This window comes from Papaver somniferum, chromosome 2, assembly GCF_003573695.1.
Source record: "Papaver somniferum cultivar HN1 chromosome 2, ASM357369v1, whole genome shotgun sequence".
Lineage (NCBI taxonomy): Eukaryota > Viridiplantae > Streptophyta > Magnoliopsida > Ranunculales > Papaveraceae > Papaver > Papaver somniferum.
Genome location: NC_039359.1, coordinates 203,203,303 through 203,223,039, shown reverse-complemented (window position 1 = coordinate 203,223,039; position 19,737 = coordinate 203,203,303). Strand labels below are relative to the sequence as shown.

The window sequence follows — 19,737 nt, the reverse complement described above, 5'->3', positions numbered from 1 at the left end:
ACATGAGAAGAATCTACACAAAAAGCTATAATTTTTGGGTCGCTGGAAAAGTCCTCGGGATCACCGAAAATCGGTCTGAAAAGTCGCCGACGGTCACTGGATATACTTCTCTGTCGACGGAATATTCCGTCACGGTGCCATTTAAGTTAACAGTCAAACTAACGGTCATCGCCAGTCAATCGGGTCAAAGGAAGGGATGTCAGCCGAGTCAGGTTCTAACTCGGATGACTGGTCTGAGACAAGTGAGCTGGATCGGTCACTGAGTTGACTCATCAGAGGGAAAAATTAGACAGAGTTTCTTCTGTTTCAGGTGTATTCCCAGGCCAAGTTCGGGCCATTCTTTCAGCTCCATACCTGTGACATTCCTAGCATACATCTAACAATTATAGTCTTCATTCCTGCAGCAGAGCTTCACTCATCAGCTCAACACCAATCTCAGTAAATCAAACCCATTTTCTTCTTAGCAGCAACAACTCAATTTCTCGTTGTTCTTGGCAGAGGAAACAAATCCCATCTTAGCAATTCTCGGATTTACTCAACACAGATCAAACCCATCTTCTATCAGCCCCTGAATTCTCAAATCAGCCGCAACATCAGTTCCAGCTTTGTTCGATTTCGTGTTTGTTCAAAACTCAAAGCAACATCAATTTCAGCCAACCCTTGAGCGTCACCAACAACATCAGCATCTCTCAAATTCAGTTCCACCATAAACCCCATTGCAGCAAGAACCCATTTTCATTCTTCAGATCGAACCCATTATCAATTTCATCTCAGATTCAACCTCAATCAATTCTAATCCTTATACATAACCACAAACCCATTTCATTGACAGCATCACGCTCATCTTCCATGATTCAATTTCAGTTGCAGACCATCATCAATCTTCAATGTCAGCAACCACAATTTCTTGATTTCATTCTCAGTTAAAAACCCTTAAATCTCCTTCTTGTCATCTCAATTCAGCAGAACTCGTCAATCTCTTCTCACATTAACAACATCTCTGTCGATCTCATTAATTCAATAACAGATCCCCTTTTTCGATCAATCAGATATACAACGGCTGTTGTTTCTCTCGTCTCTGTTTTAGGAGTAAATAATGACTGAGAAAATGAGGAACGAGAGAATAAACTCTCGGTTTTAGGGTTAGGTGGTTTGGGGATGGATAACGGTGCCCCACTGCAGGCTAGGAAGACACCCCAGTGGATATCCTATAACATGTGGCCACCCCTTAACATCAGCTGGCTGGGCTCCCAATAGTATTCGCCAATGAAATGATAAATTTATCCTTCTTTCTCAATTTTGGATGATTTCTTCTTCTTTTCTTCCGCATGACTCCAAAGTAGCTATAAAACTCAAAACACACGTAAAATACATAATTTACAAGAAAAATAACAAAAACTCTAGATAGTAAATACGGTGTATTCTACACCTATCATCTTCATTTCAGTTATAATCTGCATTTTAGTTTGCATTATTAGCTGTAACTTCTCATTTTCAAGTTCGTCATTCTCTGTAACATAATTGCCTCTCAGTTTGTTCCTTGGTCCTGTATCATATGAGTTCTGTAAGTCAAGTCAGTCGCATCTAGTGGTATTCTGTAGCTTAGTTGCACTTCTATTAGTTTCTTTTGTTTCGTAGTTTAAAACCATATTCCACCTGTAGATATTCATTAGTAAGTTTAGTCATGTAGGGTTGTAATGGTTAGCTGTAGCTTTTAATTTCTATTTTGGTCAGTAAAATCTGTAGTTGGTTTTCTGTTGTTTTGAACCTTTTCAGTTTATAGGTTAACTTAATACAATATGTAATTGCTTGTTAGTTTGCATCTCATAATATCCTGCATCTGTAACTTACCAGTCCACTTGAACTACTTCAGTGGGTGAACATTTCATAGCATAACTCAACTGTTGTAGCTTTGTTCATATAAGTCACATCTGTAGGTCAATAATTTGCGTCATTTAGTAGTTCATCACCTGTAATATATCAATTTATAAATTCTTTTTCTCTTTTGAACCTTGTCTGTAATTTCACTCTGAAGCATCTTTGCCCTGTCATACTGTGAATGTGTTGTCATTGATAACTCAGCCTGTCATAGTTAACAAGAATAATAACTCCAAATCATTATTAGATTGTAGACTCCTCTCAACTGTTAATCAGTGTTGATACTCTCTGAATTTTCTTCACCTGTGTGATTCTATGTCCTGAAAATCTCTTTTGAGTAAACCAGGTACTTGTGAAGCTGTTAAACAAGCCAAAGAAGTGGAAAAAAAGGAGCAGGACAACCTGTTTATCGTGCCTAAACCCGGTTCTCTCCTGGCGGTATCACTCTCAAAACCTATCTGTGTATGAACGATATACCATGACTGTCTGTGAACTAGTGGCATTGGTACCTTTGTGCATAAATCTGTGATATCCGAGTAACATGTTTACTTGTTGAATCTGTTGTGTATCGTGTGCTATATATTTTCTACAGCATACTGTTTCTGCGTTCACAACTCTAAGAATTAGGTTTGATTCTCATGAACATTATCTTCTGATATGTGTATTGATGCTTGCCTGATTACTAAGATTTCTGTTTTCTCTGCTATCTAGGCTAAGATTGTTGCTTTTTGTGACCAAACTGATGGTCTAGATAGTCCTCATCATCCATCCCTGTTATAACTACCTAGGTTAAATCCCATTTTCAGCTGTTGTTAAATCTTCCTAGGTTGAGACAATGAGTGATTGTATAAATAGACCCCGTACTCTCCATGAGTACATGTATCCTGTGAGAATAAGTATGTCCTCATGTATTGTCTTACCCCAGACCGATGGCCCATTTGAATTGGATGCAAGCATGATACAAATGCTTCCAATATTTCGAGGGGTTGAATCTGAAAACCCCTATCATCATGTAAGAGAGTTTGAGAAAATCTGTCGGACTATGCAATTTGAAACTATGTCCGAAGACTCTCTAAAGTTGCGTCTGTTTACATTTTCCTTAAAAGAAAGGGCTAAAGCATGGTTTACAGTTTGAGACCACAGTCAGTCATCACTTGGGACCAACTCACAATCTATTTTTCAGAAAATTCTTTCCATATCATAGAACCATCAGCATTCGTCAAAGTATTAATTGTTCGTTCAGTTAGATAGAGAGACACTTTTTCATTATTTTGAACGGTTTAATAATTTTTTGTTTGAGTGTCCTCACCATGGCTTTGAGAAGTGAAGACTAGTCGCCATTCTTTACGAAGGATTAGACTTTAATTCTCGAGCCTTGGTTGAGTCTATGTGTAATGGTGATTTCATTGATAAAACTGTGGACAATGCATGGTCATTTCTAGCTGAAGTTGCAGATAAAACCCATCAATGGGAATCCTATAGGGAAACTAGGACACTGTCACATGATATGGGTGATCTACATGAGTCAAATGTTGATTTTGACTCTGATACAAATATAGAATTCTTAATTAGGGGAGTTGAAGCTCTAGATAAGTGGACAGATTAAAATTTTGATGCACCCAATTTATGTAACCAGACTGAGTTCTTTTTTTGTATCTTGTGTGATAGCTTAGGCCATTTGGGTGAAAACTACTCTGAATTGCATGCCATTAAGCAGTCTAAAATGCATTGTGCCAATACTTTTCATCAAATGCATGAGAATAACCTATACTCGTCAACTTGTGAACTAGGAAAGAGAAACAATCTGAATCTTTCATGTACTGATGACCCTACACATGGTTTACAACCTGCAGTGAGCAAAATTGCCTCAGTTTCAAATGAAAGAAGTGATGAGCATGTGGACTATGAATGCGAAATGTTTGTTTTTCCCCATGAACTTAATTCTGAAAATGGTGTTTCTTTCCTTATTGCTGAGAATGTTAATGCATGTTCGCCTATTTTAGAGGAAGATGTATGGGAAGAGAACACTAACGGTTTGTACGGGGTAAGCTTTTCATGTATATGTGATGATGATGATGATATGGTATTGTTGGAGTATTTTTCGTGCGGTAAATAAGAGTTCGTTGCTCGGACTTGTAAAGATTTAAAAACAAAAATATATACAAAAGATATGTCACAAGATCAAGAGACTGAGACTCAGGATTCCACCAAATTCCATGTGATTCAAATTATAATTCCAATCAATTATAGCTCAAATATTAGACATACGAACTCTTATTCTTTGCCAAATATAGATTTTTGAAAAGCAATGACTGTAAACCACAAGCATGATGTATCAAAAATACATAGACCAAGCATACATCATCAAACGAAATTACACCCATTCAATAAAAATCATAAATCAATTAAAAATCCATGAAAATAGTCATAAAGAATTATTAGAATTATCACATGCTTGAAAAATGGCTTCCTCCATCATCCCAGTATTGGGATTTAGCTACTCATATTAATCATGTTCTCAAAATACATAGTTGATGCTCAAAATATGATTAAAAGAGTGAAAAGAATACAAAGCAGTGAATCTACGACCCACAGAAGCGTCAGAAATCAACGATAAAAGCTTACTGCCGTAAACAGCGACACAGGCTGCTGCTGTTGGAACTGTTGAAGAACGACATTTCAAAAGCGTATGTTCTTCGTATTCTTGAAGGTCCTCCAATGGCAGCAGCAGCAGAAGGTACAAATTCCTTCCTTTCGTTCTTGTGGCCTCCTATTCGCTCTGCTCGACCCCTAACTACTTGATAAACTTTCTATGACGTAAACCCACTCTTATATAGTCCTCAAATCCCCCAAAAATCTCTACTAATAGCGAGCATTATTTTTATTCTTCTCCGCATGCAGTTGAGAGAAAATCTCTCCTGTGACTCTCTACGCGTGCTGTTAGCTACGAAATAGCAACCAAACTATTCTTAGGACTTTAACATGACCAAGTGTGTGTATTTCCAGCGTGAAAGTCTCCCAAAAATCTCTCACAAAATATTTGAAGCTAAACAGAACTTACGTGTCCTGTTTGAGCTTTGATCTCTTCTTCCGGCTTATCCAGCCCAATTGATTGGGTTAAATTGCTTGTAACAGGTCTGTTTAGTCATATCACACCCAATCCAACCAAAGTTAACTATTGAATATCCCTAGAATCACGTCAGAATCCGATCTCCAAATCTGCCAGTTCTGTAACATGCTTTCCCGCCAAAAATGCATTTTTGAAAACGTGAAGAAATGTGACCTTCCTCTATCCAGTCCCGGTCTCCCTTTAGCAGATGCCTGGAAATGAGTCACCCCTTATTAATTAGGTTACCCCTTATCCAAAGTGAGAGTCCGTATAGTAATTTTCTCCCACGAACGCAAAAACCACTTTTTTAGCCAATTTCGCCGCAAAAGCTTATTTCTCCAAAAATACCTACAGGGACATAAAAAGCCATAATAAATATAAAATCGAGCACTAATAATATATACAATTGAGATTATATAAGACACAAAAATGTGCCTATCAGGTATTAGAAGAGGTTATTAATTATGAATGCAGAATTTTGGAGTTTTGCAACTCTGAAACGTTAGACCACATTATAGAAACCTCCACTACTAATAGTTCATTTGATCTTCATACATCTCAGTATTTATATATGCATAAAATTGATGTTGATTTGGGGCTTGTGCAATTGTTTTGTGATGATGAGCATGCTACACAACTTGTGTCTGACTTAGGAAATGTTGAATTATCTGTTGACACTAATGATCTTATGCATGAAAATATATTTGATGTGTCTGATTCCCTTCCTAGGTCGCAATATACTGCTTGTTCTGATACTAATTTGGGTGCTTTGGATAATCATGAATCTGATTTTGGTCTTGTTAATTTGTTCAATGAACATGAGCATGATATTGTGCTTGTTTCTGACTTAGGGAGAGTTGAATCGTGTAATGATACAAATGAAAATAACTTAGACGGATCTGATTCCCTGCTCAAGTCACAACATGATTGTCTTAATGTCGGCCGAGAGGTTGTCAAACCCACTTTGTGGACAGCTCCAAGCGTTGGGTTAGATCTGTGTGCTTCTCAAGTTCTTTTGAACCATTTTGAATCTAAATATAATGTGTTTAAGGAGCCACAGTTTGAATGTGTATGTCTGCCCGTCCCTAGAAAAATCCATTTTGAATTGGACCTTGTGCATGGTTCTCTTGGTATGTTGTAGTACAATTTTGTTCATCTTTAGAAACAGTGAGGACAATGTTTAGTTTAGGTTTGGGGGTAGAGAGTAGATACCATTGACTATCACTATGCTATATTTTGAAACTAAACTCTGCAATATAAAATTAAAAAAAATAATAATGAAAAAGTGAGCTCATTTACCTTGAATTGTGATACCCGTGCATGTATGAAATCTTAGGATTCTTATTCTAGATGATGAGGCACCCCTGATTCTAGCACAATTCACATGTGATTTAGAAATTTGCACATGCACGATCAACCAAGCGTGTATAGCGTCGGTGTTTCATAGGTTAAGTATGCTGCCAATCATCTAGAATACTGAATGAGACTTGACTAGCTTGTTCTCTGGTTGACTAGGATAGAAGTTGGAGGATACATTAAGAAAAGCAACCATTGAATTTGACTGGGTGCATCGAAAAGGGCTGCCTCTTGCTAAAAGTGTCATGTAATGTATTTTTGAGCTTTTGTGTAAAGTTGTTGCGTCATCTTGTGTTTGTATCTCTTATTATTGAAAAGTCAGATGAAAATTCAATTTCAAAAAAAAAAAAAGTTGGAAAAAAAAAGTTGGAAAAAAAATCCATTATCTGTTGTTATGTCTATTTCAATAAAAAAAGGCTAATGTTTCTCTCTTGCCTCAAAATGAGAGTAGTCAATGTAAATATTGCAGTCAAGGTTCTCTGTTGTTATGTGTTGTAAAACGTCTTGTAATATGCAAGGAGGGTGTATCCATCGATGTACAACGCGGGTAAACTGAAATATCACCAACTCTTAGGTGAACATTTACAATTCTCGTAAAGCTGGACAACTAGCTTGGCTTTGAATTCAGTTCTTAGCCTAAAAACTATCTCTTATTAATTGGCAGTCAGAACTTCCTAGAGTAAATCATTCTTTATGCATGTCTAAGATAGATACACTTTACACTCTTATCACATGTCCTTAGTTGTTTCAGTGCTAGAATTGTGCCTTTGAAAGATAGATTGACATATCCAATTGTTGTGAGCTAAAAATGAATGTAGGTATCACTTTCATGGAATCTGAGCTTATATTTTCTCCTAGAACTTTGTGGGTATATTTTGACCAGCGACAATGGTGTAGGTAGAACTTTTCTGTTGGTTTTGTATTTTACTCGCGGACGAGCAAAAGGCAGGTTTGGGGGTATTTGATAGGCACCTAATATTGTATATATTCTTATCATTTTGTAGGTGTTTATGGTGTCTTGTTGCACTAATTTCTTATATTTGTGCCAAATTTTATATATTTTGTTTCTCTTGTTCGTTGCGAGTAAAAATGTGGTAATAGTCTGATTTTTGTAATGGCAGGAGACTAAATAGAGTCAACAAAGAAGGGTTGAACAATGGGAAGTTGTTGCACCATGTTAAGCTAGACATTTCAGTGCAATATATATAAGTGGATGCATGAGCAGCAACAGGAATGGATCAGAGTTGAGGTGTTGGCTAACAATTGATAGTGGATGATTGAATGGGCCTAAGTTCAAGTAACAGATGCTACACACGTTTAGGAAAGAAGAAGCCCATATGACTTTAAGTTATCCTCATATACTCAAGCCATGTGTTAGTGCCTAACCCCCAAAGGAACTCTTTTCTCACCTTTACCAATTTTACTTCCAAGATCAGAACTAAAAAAAGTCTTCTTTCTTACTCCACCCGAAAACTACACCCACTCCTTTATCTTATGTGTACCAGACCATCATTGCCGACTTCTTTGTCTCCTTCTCTTTCAAGTTGTCAAGTACCTACATCACCATCTTTTCCAAGATGTCTTCTTTGTACCCATTTAAGCTAACCCTAGATAGCTATTATTTGAGGAAAAATAGGCTGGCTAATTCTGTCTCCAAAAGCTGCTAGAATGACAACTGAAGGTCTGAATTTCAAGCTCTCTGCAGCATCAACATCATTAGACAATAGACAATAGGGTTGCTGTGTACAGAAGACATGCATCAGTGGTGGGTTTTGTAAACATAAAACCCCTAATTTTCTAATTGTACTTTATTGAAAATGAGATTGTGAATTGGGAAAATTTTGTATAAATAGGGGAGGCATATGTATATTGAAAGGAAGCCCGGAGTAGCCGGTGCAAGATGTAGTAGTAATATTTAGGTTTTAATTTCAATCTTCTTATGTTCTAAAAATCTCTGCTAGGGAGAGATGAAACCCTTTGATAATTAGAAATTTCTTGGTTTGATTTATTTGTTCTTCATGGAATTTTATTGTTAAACATGTCTTAATCTCTGAATTACAATAGATTACTCCCACCTTGTATGTGATGCATCCTTGGTAGTTAGGTTAATTCTCTATTGGATGTTCAAGCCTATATAAATTTATTTAGTTCAATCTGTGATTATCTATTCCCTAAAGATGGGTAATACTAGGGATTGGCATATTAGCTAAGGTTAAGTCATACATATTAGTAGTGATTTATAACATCTTCAAGGGTACTTGAGGCTAGTACCTCTATAGTTCTTTGATTAAAGAGAGAACAAGTTTTCAAATCAGAAATTTATATGCATTTAGGTGGTGTATTCAAAGCCCTGTGTCATCTATATTGCTTTTTAATCTTGTTTCCTTAGCATAAAAATCAATCTTCTTGTCTTATCGACACAACAAACACCCTTTTGTTACATTGCAATATAAATCAGTTTAGTTTTCTTCTAGATTCAACTCTACACCCACCAAGTCCCTGTGGATCGACCTGTTCTTGCCCTATGTTGCATATCGACACTGTGCACTTGCATTTTAATATAAAACTGTAGGGATTTCCTTAGCCTACCAAGTTACCCCTTTTATAATCATTACGATTGTGAAAAGGCTTCGTATTACGTTTATAGGCAAATCCGGGTTTATCACAACACTGATTCCTTTGCCTAAAGGTTGAACGTTTACAACCCGTAATGTCAAGGGTGTTAGCCTTAACATATGATCTAGATTTAATCACTTCTTTTGACATCCAAACAAGAATATCATGAAGTTTTTCATTCCTTATACGAAAACGACGTCTCCTTTCCAGGTGACCTTTGTTTCCGCAATAATGAAAAATATAAGGAACGTTCTTACCCGGATTCATATGTGCTGGTTTTGGAGGTTGATATACTTTGCTCTTTCGAACCTTAACTTCCGGTGAAGGTATTTCACTTTTTTCATCAGTAGAAACCTTTTGTTCAGAAGAATCACTAGCCTTGACAAATTTTACCTCTTTGCTAATACTTGGAGCATCTATTCCCTTATAGCCCGGTCCTCCTGTATCACGATGATTTTTACTTTCTCCTAGCATTGTGGATAATTTGCTTGAGCTAGTATTGAACTTTTTCAGGTCATCTTCCAACATCTTGATTTTATCAAGAGCAATAGTTAAATCAGCCTAGAGGCGTTTTTTTCGAGCGAGATAAGCGCTTTCTCTGTTATCAAAACTTGTTTGCTGGGAGTTAATCCTTGCTTCAGCTGTTGTAAGTTTTTCTTCCACAAGAAGTATTTTTGATAAACATTATCACATTCAAGTGATTTTGTACTCATGTTTTCCTCAGAATTTTTGAGGAACGATTCGCAAGAGCGATTAGAAACATAAAGACCTCCGTAAATCCTTTTCAACTTCTTGTTTTGTCGACATAGATTATTCAGAAAGGGTGTAACATGAGAAGTTTTCATCTTCTTATTTTCCACCGAATCCAAAATCTTAACATACTCTGAGAATCCTCATCAACATCTCTATCAACATATGAGTCACCTTCGTCAGAAGGTTCATCCAACTGTTCTTCTAGGCATATTTCCCAGTTATCAACAGTTTTTACATCAAGAGAATGTTTAGATATTGACGTAGCTGTGACAATTCTCTCAGGTGAATCTAACCTTTGAAAAACATCTGGTAATTTCTGAACTAGTACGTTATTAGAGATAACGTTTCTGTCGATAGAGTCAAATTGCTACAAACACCGACTTATGAGGTCTTAAACGTGTTTGCCTGCTCTAATACCAATTGAAAAAGCGGGGATCTAACAACCACACCCAATATTTCGTTTAGGCAATCTGTATGGACTAATTAACTCCAACATATTTCCAAGAGAATCAACTAGACATTCAGACTCAATCAAGGAAAATACATCCAAGAGTTATATATCAATTTCTCAAATCAATCTGCAATCGAAAAAATACAAATCTGTGAGCCGGATTAATATGAGAAATAACTTGGATGGTACCAAAGACCAATATCCAAGCGTCAATTAATTTAAATCGACAACCAAAGGTTGGATTCACCAATTGATTGAACTACGCACAACCTCTGATATTTCAATTATATAAAAAAAAATGCGGAAAAGAAATAACACAGACATCAGAAATTTTGTTAACAAGGAAACCGCACATGCATAAAAACCCCGGGACGTAGTCCAGATTAAGCCGCTACAGACTCTAGCCTACTACAAGTTAACTTCTGACCGGAATGTAGTAGAGTCCTAACCAATCTCACACTGATTAAGGTACAGTCGCGTTCCTTACGCCTCTTAAACCACGCCGTATTCTGGGCACTTGATTCCCTTAGCCGATCTCACCCACAACTAAGAGTTGCTACGACCCAAAGTTGAAGACTTGATAAACAAATCTGTCTCACACAAAAAAGTCTTCTGTCTCCCACAGTAATACCTAAGAGTTTTTTGTTCTGTATTTTGATAAATCAAGGTGAACATGAACCAATTGATACACCAGACTTATATTCCCGGAGAACAACCTAGTAATATCAATCACCTCACAATAATCTTAATCGTATGGAAGCAAAACAAAATATTGTGGAATCACAAACGATGACATGAAGATGTTTGTGACTACTTTTTATCTTACCTATCGGAGATTAAATCTCGAACAAATCTTAGAGAAGATGGTACTCAATACGATAGAACAAAGTAAGATCAGAACATGCAACTATGGAGAAAATAGTTGGTCTGGCTTCAGAATCCCAGCGAAGACTTTACGTTGTTAACCTATAATGGTTTTAGGAAAAACCTAGGTTAAAGGAGAATCGACTCTAGTCGCAACTAGTATCACACAGGAGGTGTGGGGATTAGGATTCTCAGTTGCTAGAGTTCTCCCTTATATAGTCTTCAAATCAGGGTGTGCAATCAATGCTACCTTAGTTACAAAGCATTCAATATCACCGTTAGATGAAAACCTGATTAGAGTTAAGCTAATATCTTTCAACCGTTAGATCGAACTCAGCTTGTTATACACAAATGAAATGTGACTTCATTTAGGTATGAGTAACCGTACCCAAACGTATGCACATGGTTGGCTCAACAATAGTTAACTGAAGTTAGACATATGAACACTTTCATATCAACCTTGTTCATCTTAATCACAACTAGTTCAAATGACTCAAATGAAACTAGTTATGGAGTTGTACAAGACACAATTGAAGCAAAATCGATTTTGATTCACTCGAATCAATTCATGAATATTATATTCACAGTTTTCAAAAGATTGCATTCATTATTATATAAATGTATTTGTTCATGAACAAACCGATTTTAGAACTTAACCCACTCAAGTATGCAAACGGGTATGCATACTTAAAGTTCCAAACTTGATCTGGGTTTGCCAGTATGCGAACTTTTCAGTCGGTACACATATGGGTATGCATACTAAGTTCCCGGACTTCAACTATCAAACCAGTACGCATACGGGTATGCATACTATGGTTCCCGGACTTTGAATAACTTGCAACAGTTAGCATACAAGTACGCATATTGTGTTATTTCCAATCAATGGTTAATCTTTCTAAACCCTATGTTAATCATTGAAACATTCTTGGAAGACGGGAATAGCTGTCTCACACAAAGTATTATCTTCAAAGCAATTTTCAAGTGATCAATAGATCAATACGAAGCATTCTAAGTGTACTTCAAATGACTGTCTCACACAAATCATGCAAGATTTTACCATGCGATTTTCATATGATCATCTTTTGACTTTCGTCAAGAATAAAGATGAACTTGGTTAAAGCGAAAGCTTGCCAACACATATTTCGAGAAATATGTAAGCGAGTTAAACTCAGCTCGAGATATCAAATGTGTATATAAAGTCTATATAGCTATACGACTTTTGTCTCAATAGGAGATAGAAAAGAAATAGACTTCTAAGTGATGGATGAGTTTCAAGTCTCCACACACCTTTTGTTGATGAAGTTTCACAAGCTCCCCTTAGTAGTTCTTCGTCTTCAATCGATGAACGTCATGAAGTCTAAAGCTCGACTACATATTCTATCCTAATCTGAGACATAGCTATAGGTAGACTAGAAATCAAGACTTATAGTTTTGGCAACTAAATTTGACAAACAAGCTTGAGATAGCAACGCTTGCCAGTTCGACCGAGTAGTGTTCCAACAAGTAGCTTAGACCAAGTCTTAAAGATGAAATGTAGGGAATGACATGATAAAACCGTGGCAAAAAAAGTGTGGTCATAATCGCCCTCCTTAGATGTGTGGAATGTGTTTGGAAAGAAAATCCATGTCTTATGGGGAAAAAAAGAACTTTAACAAGATATTCTTCATTTTTCAATCTTATATTAATATAAAGAAATATCTCTTTTGGATAAGAGACCCCCTAAATTACTAAGTTGCCCTCATTTAAATTGCTAAGCTCTATTATATCATATAATTTCAATAAAATTCAAGAGTAGAAACATATATTAAATAACACCGGATTAAAAAAGCCACTAGAGACGTATATATTTACATAAATGTCATTGTTTTAAAAATAAATCAAATTTTAAAACACTTAATATCTTTCAAAAACTTAATATACACCGGATTTTTATAAAATTTATATATTTAAAAAGCTCTTTGAATTATCTACGTAAAGAGTACAAATAAAAATAATAAATTTTATTTTTGCCAAAAATTTCATTGTTGAATGAGTCAAGTTCAAGCACATACGTCACACATGTGTTCACACTAATTTAATATAATTAAAATCTAATAGCTGGACCTATCTTTTGTATTTAGTATATATAATAAATTCTCTATATAAAGACAGAGTTTTGTAAGCGACGTGGTTAACCAGAGCTTCTATTGATTCTGGCCCCACCAAATCTTTTAAAAGGAAATTAATTTGACGTGGCATACTCAAATCTGGAAAATAATTTATGGTCTTACAAGATTTTTTTTTAATGGAAAACGTATTTTCTGTTGCCTAAAGTAATTATCTCTAAAAATATTGTGTTGCCAAAAATACATTCAATCAAAAATTAGTCATACAATCACAATTTCATCGGAAAAATCAAAATTAAATCAATTATGCATCAATCACATAATCAATCAATCGTATACCTAATAATTTAATTAAAAAATAAGAAAAATGTTCAGTATCCAATGTCCGCTTACAATTCTCAGAATCATTCTTTTTCTAATTACAAATCCATTAGCTAAGGAATAAGGTTACACTTCCGATGAAAATTAATAAAAAAAAATTGATCAAGTTAATTGCGAGTACTAACCTGTGAATCCGACGTTGTGGCTTTCTTGCAAGTAAAGTTTTTGGTGATCCTGTCGAATAATATAAAAATAAATTGTTAGAAAAAATACATAATTGTTAGTGTAAGAATTCAAATCTGATTTGAGCCACAACAAAAACAAACATACAAATTGAAGCCATAAAAAAATAATAAACCTCATTTTCATATTATTTTTGTTAGTTTTGCTCATACCATAATTAAAATAAAATAAACTTTATTTTCATATTACTATTTTTAATTTTGTTCATTGCATAATTAAAAATAAAAAGCGTCTAAATTTAAAAGAAAATTAATCAATAATGTCTTGATATGTAATATATTTTTTATACAAAATTATCTGCGACAGCTAAAAACGGTGATATGAGAATCACGTAATATATTTTTGATACAATAATATCTCCAACAACTAATTACGGTGTTATGAAAATGTTGTGGCTATCCAAAATCAGGAAGGTTTCTTTACTTATAGGATGTTGTTTCCTAAACCACATTCTTTTTCCTCTAGACAGAGAATTTTTTATTTGGAAATTCTGAACTTGATGTTGTCTATATAAACCACTCGACCAAAGGTAAGATCTCAATGTTTTCGTGCTGTTAATTTTTTACAGGGTTTTGCTTTTTTTTTATTCTCAATCTTTTTAGCAATGTATTAATGGTGATTTTTGATCTGCAGGTGCTGGTGTACTCTTATCACTTTGTTGATTGTTCAGTGCATGATTTAATGCCGTGTGATTTATAAGGTGATAAATTTATCATTTCGTTGTGTGGTATATTTGTGTTTTGTAGTTTTAAATTTTTGTTTATATTTTGAGGTGTTTTGGTCATAATAATAATCACACTGAAAGAATTATACTTTTTTTTTACATTTTGTGTTGTTGATGATGTATCATCGCAAATTTTTGATGTGGGTGTTTTTTGAAGGGAGCATGTGGGACCAATGATATATTGACACATATCTTTGATTCCCATGAATTATGTTTCCAAAAATGCAAAAGAAATGTATTTTTGGAGAGAAAATTTGTTATTTTAATTTGTGTTTGTATTTTTGGAAACATAATTCATGGGAATCAAAGATATGTGTGAACATATCATTGGTCCCGTGCCCCCTTCAAAAAACGCCCCCATCGAAAATTTTCTCAGTGGTTGATGGGGGAGATAATCCGATATTTTTTGACCAAAAATATTACTGCTATCCATAAATTTAGAATTATATACAATTTGTAATATTATTTTTCTTGATATTGATCACTTGAGAGAAAAGAAAAGTGTTGATTCTTTCCTTGATCGTGTGAAAACATACTCGATATTTTTGTAAGTCCAAAATATATTGCAACAATCAAATTCATCGATCCAGAAATATAAATATTATGGAAATATTTAGATATTTGATTAATATTATTTCCAAAAAAAAAGTTAATTTTTATGGAGTTTGTGGGTTTTTTTATCTCTATATAAACTGTAAAGCATTCGTGCAAAAACCAGAACCCACTGTTTTCCACGTTGCGTCTCTCTTCAACCAGTTTGTTGGTTTCTTTTCTATTTTCTTGCAATTGAGGGTTTGAAGAAGATGAAACATTAGCGGGAGAGTCACGGGAAGGAGATGCGGTAGCTTTACCCTTCCCTTTATCCACCGGGCCTTCTATCTACTTTCGATGTTTCGGTTTGTGTTTCAGGTATCCTCGGATCATGTACTTTTGTGGCTGTTATACATACTCAAACAGTATCATGGTATAAACTCACTCTTTCAAATATTGTTCGATATCAAATCAAACACTATAATTGTTTTGGTTTTGCAAGGTCTGAATGATGCACAAAAAGCTTATTATTTTTAATTTAGATTAATTTTAGGTCGTCGCTGCTTAACCTGTTGCTAAATCAGGAAATAAGGGTATGCTGATTAATTCAAGCATTGCTGCATAAGGTAAATCTTTCATTTTCCCAACAATCCCATTTCCAGTTTCCTTTACGTGATTAATTCTTGGTTGCAAGTTAATTCTTCGGCTTTCGTTATCTATACAGTTTTTTTCAGGCTTCCCTTATCTATACGACTATATAGATGTTTCACAATATCCATAAAGCAGTGTCTTTTACACACCAGAGATTGATACAAAATTATGGCCAACTAGGCTAATGCCAGTTGGTTAATTATCAGCAGAGTTAGTAAGTGCATAAACTGGAATATACCAGCAAGACGTTCTTCTGTTGTTTCAGCACTCATTGCAAGGTCAAACCTTTGAATAGGAAGAGTGTTTTCATCTGACCGGAGATTCTAACCCACAAGCACTGTTACTTCTAAAAGCTTTTGTTTTGTTTGGTTTTCAAAGGGAAGCTGGAAATGGGATTGTTGAGAAAAGGAAAGATTTGACCATTTTGTTCGAGAAAACAAGAATCGAAAAGATGAGTGATACAACCAGAATTGTTTTGAGTGTGAAGGACGGCAGTACTGGGATTACAAAGATATAACAGTTTGGTGGACTTTTTTTTTTTGGAATATAAATACTGTATAGGAGGCTCCGGTTGCCTCCGGTTGAAACACTATATAGTAATCTACCTATTATCTTCCTTTGGCTTACTTCCCGATATCTTGATTAAGTGTAAACTTCATAACATCTGCATTGCCAGAGCAGACTGAGGAGATAATCGATCATGTCATCTATAATTCGGATTGGAGTTAAAAATAATTCATTAGTTGTTAAGCTTGATTCTTTACAGTAAAGGTGGTATTTTATGTGTATATGTGAATCACTAACCAATTTGATGTTCATATGGAATTGGGCACTTTTAGGCTTGGCCTGAACTACTCACGGTACTTATATGGATTTGGAAGTGGCTATAATGGCGGTGAAGAAAAGACTGAAGGTTGTATGTTTGGTGAAATATCATTTCCCATCCAAGTTTTGGTAAGCATTCTCCCTTCTAACATTTTCACTCCGGAAACTTGAAACATATATCCCTTAATAAAAACGTAGTGTTGACACGAGATATAGGTTAAATCTAAAGGTTATTTACAATCAGGTGCATGCGAAAGTTAAAAACGAATTTACAATCAATCAATTGTGCATTTTTTGGTGTTATTTGTTGCTGCTAATCGTTGATTCTTACGGGAATAGATCACCAGAAATTGGGTTAGCGCTTTGCTCATGTTTGTACGATGGACTACTTACCCGGAGTGAATATTATAGAAAAAAATTTAGAAAATTTTGGGTATATAAGTTTTCTACAATAAGAAATGGTATTCTAGAAATATGAGTTGGAGTCTTTTTGTGGCATGTCTATTTGTGTGCTATAGTATATGAATGTGGCTTTTTGGTGTAAGGTATAGAATCTGATATTGCTTATGTAATTTTTGTATGGAAAATATAATATATTCGCATAATTTCTTTCTTCTTTTATATGCAGCTTAAGTCTCACTTTTTAGAGATGCATGAGCAAATCATTTGCAGATAATATCTGTAATGCATGCATTTTGTAGGCGCAACCACGCAAGTAACCATCAACGTTTCTAATTTATAGGCTCCTAGAACTATTCAATTTTGTTATCTTTGAGCACCCTCTGTCATTATCATGTATGAAGTCAGCAAATTTTCGTGAAGCATGAAAAAAGTATCTGAGGTTCGCAAAAGCGAGTATATGAAATTTTATGTTCATTTTAGTTTTCCCTGGCATAATATGTTATGTTGATGGGCAGAACTTTGATGTAAAAGGAGATTTCCTCAAGTTTTCGCTGGCAAAATATTTTATGTTGATGATGTTGCACTTAGTTTGATTATGTAGATGCAGTAGCATGCATAAATGGCTCAACCCTAACCGCCTTATTACGGATTGCCACTAACCGCTTCTTCCTTTGGGTTAGTTTATGAACTACCCCGTGCAAATTGCATGGGCTTATATCCAAAATGTTCCAAAAATTCCTATGATAATAATTAACGAAAATACATACATCATATTTTGGAAATGTTTTATATTTTTCTTCCAAAACTTATCAGCAGGTGACGTATTACGATTCAGTTTCTGCTCAAGTTCTTAATCCAGTGTGTCTATAATCTACGGGTTTTTTTATTATTAGACAATTTCTTCCATTTATTTGAACAACTTCAGAACTTCTATTTGGTAAAAAAATAATTTGTATGACTATTGCATTTACAAACAAAATTCTTCTATAATCCACAGACTTTTAATTATTAGGAAATTGCTTATTTTTGTTTGAAAAATTTCAGAACTTCTATTTGGAATTTTTTTAATCATGACTATGCATTTATGCGTGAGAATTCGTCATTGAAATGTTAGTTTGTTTTTGTGACTAACTAATGAATGCATTCATATCCGTACTTATTTTATGCTTATGTAGATTTTGGGTTTTGAAATCGGTATGCGAGCTATAACTCCAAAGGTGTCAACATTTTTCCACAAAAATCCCATCAAAACAAAAGTAGCACAAAAATCCCATCAAAACAAAATTAACACAAAAATCCCAAATTTAAATGTTGGCTTCATCAAATTTTATTTTGGTTTCATCAAATTTTATGATGAAACTAAAATAAAATTTGATGACACCATTTAAATTTGGGGTTTTTGTATCAATTTTTAAAAATTGGGGCTTTTTTATCAATTTTGTTTACGATGGAGTTTTAATGGATCCCAAGTCCCAACATTTGAGTGGGGTTTTTGTACCACAAGTTTGGTCACCTTGGGTTTTTATGACTAGTTTTGTTTTGAAATTATAAATTATAAGCTCAATAATGTTTTTTTTTAAGATACTTATATATACTGTATTTTTGTTTTCGTGTTTATAGGTTCATTGAGAAGGGTACCTCACTATAAGAATTATTACCCTCAATTTTGTTATCTGAGAACAGTTATGAAGTTTTGGGAGTTTATAAGTTGATTGTGTTATTTTAATTACAATGAGCTGATCTTTGAAGACTCTAGAAAATGCAGATAGTAATTGATCACTAGATCAGTTTGGTTAATAATATTAGCATCAACCATTTGTTTATTGCGATCAGTTTCAAAATTGATGTTTGCAATATGGATATTTAGTTGAGTTGTCCTATCCTAACCATGTTCTCTCGCATATAGTCATTTTCCCCTTTTTTTTCTTAGGATTTATTTTTCCGTCTTTTTGCTTTCTTATATGTCTTTTTGCAATATGGATATAAGAAACGGCTGTACTTTCTCCCTCTTTTTATAAATTTCCTCTTTATCAAAAAATAAATAAATTCGAATAGTACGATAAGTTTTCGATTGCATAATGTTAGAGTTGTGTGCCTTTATAAACAAAAGGATTAAAAGGTCATTATAGTGTGTAGACGTTGAGCTTCAATATAAGCCTTCAAAAAAATTCATATCTATTAATGTTGGTGGTAGATGCACTACGCAACACAAACACAAACACATACCATACCCTATTATCTGTTTCATATATATGCAATTTTACATCTTCCTTTTCTTACTTTTCTTGATTCAAAATCCTCCTCTATTTTTGTAAGATTGGTGTACCAATTTTAGTTACAGTGTAATGTTATCATTACCTATGGTCTATCCAATCTAATTTAATTAATTATAATGAATTCTTATTCTTCCAACCATAATGAACTGTAAGAGTCCGGAAAAAAGAAGATTATCTCATGTTCATGGTTATCAGCTGGCATTGCAAAAATAGTTGGCTAAGAAATCCATGGGATTATATGATATATAATGTATGCAATGGAAAGATCGTTCGTGAGAGCACCTACTCATTATATATAGAATGCAGTACTTTATTGGCATCACAAAAACCGCAGTACGTATTAAATGATTTATAAGCTCTCGTAGATATTGAACAGTGTGGTACATGTAGGTACGAGGCTCACTTGAAGGTAACAAATAAGAATTCCAGCGAAATCTTTACTGTCGCGGGAGCAGTGGCAGAGAAGTTGATGCAATATAACTAAAACAGTGGTAATTTTTTTTTAAAGGTAGAGCAACAAGAGGCATTGGCAGTCTTTGATAGTGCCAGATGACTTATTAATTCATGGTAATGGAGATTATGTTGGCTCGATTATTGAGAGCACTTATCTTGATCCAATTCATAAATTTGAA

General features: G+C 34.6%; 1 long non-coding RNA gene across 1 annotated transcript; it reads left to right on the top strand.

Annotated features, from left to right (window-relative positions):
- The first annotated feature begins 15,117 nt into the window (after positions 1 to 15,117).
- LOC113354398 lies at positions 15,118 to 16,420 on the top strand. The gene is made up of 3 exons (XR_003361855.1): positions 15,118 to 15,384; positions 15,494 to 15,577; positions 15,676 to 16,420. It is a non-coding gene; the product is annotated as an uncharacterized LOC113354398 (long non-coding RNA).
- The last annotated feature ends 3,317 nt before the right edge of the window (positions 16,421 to 19,737 follow it).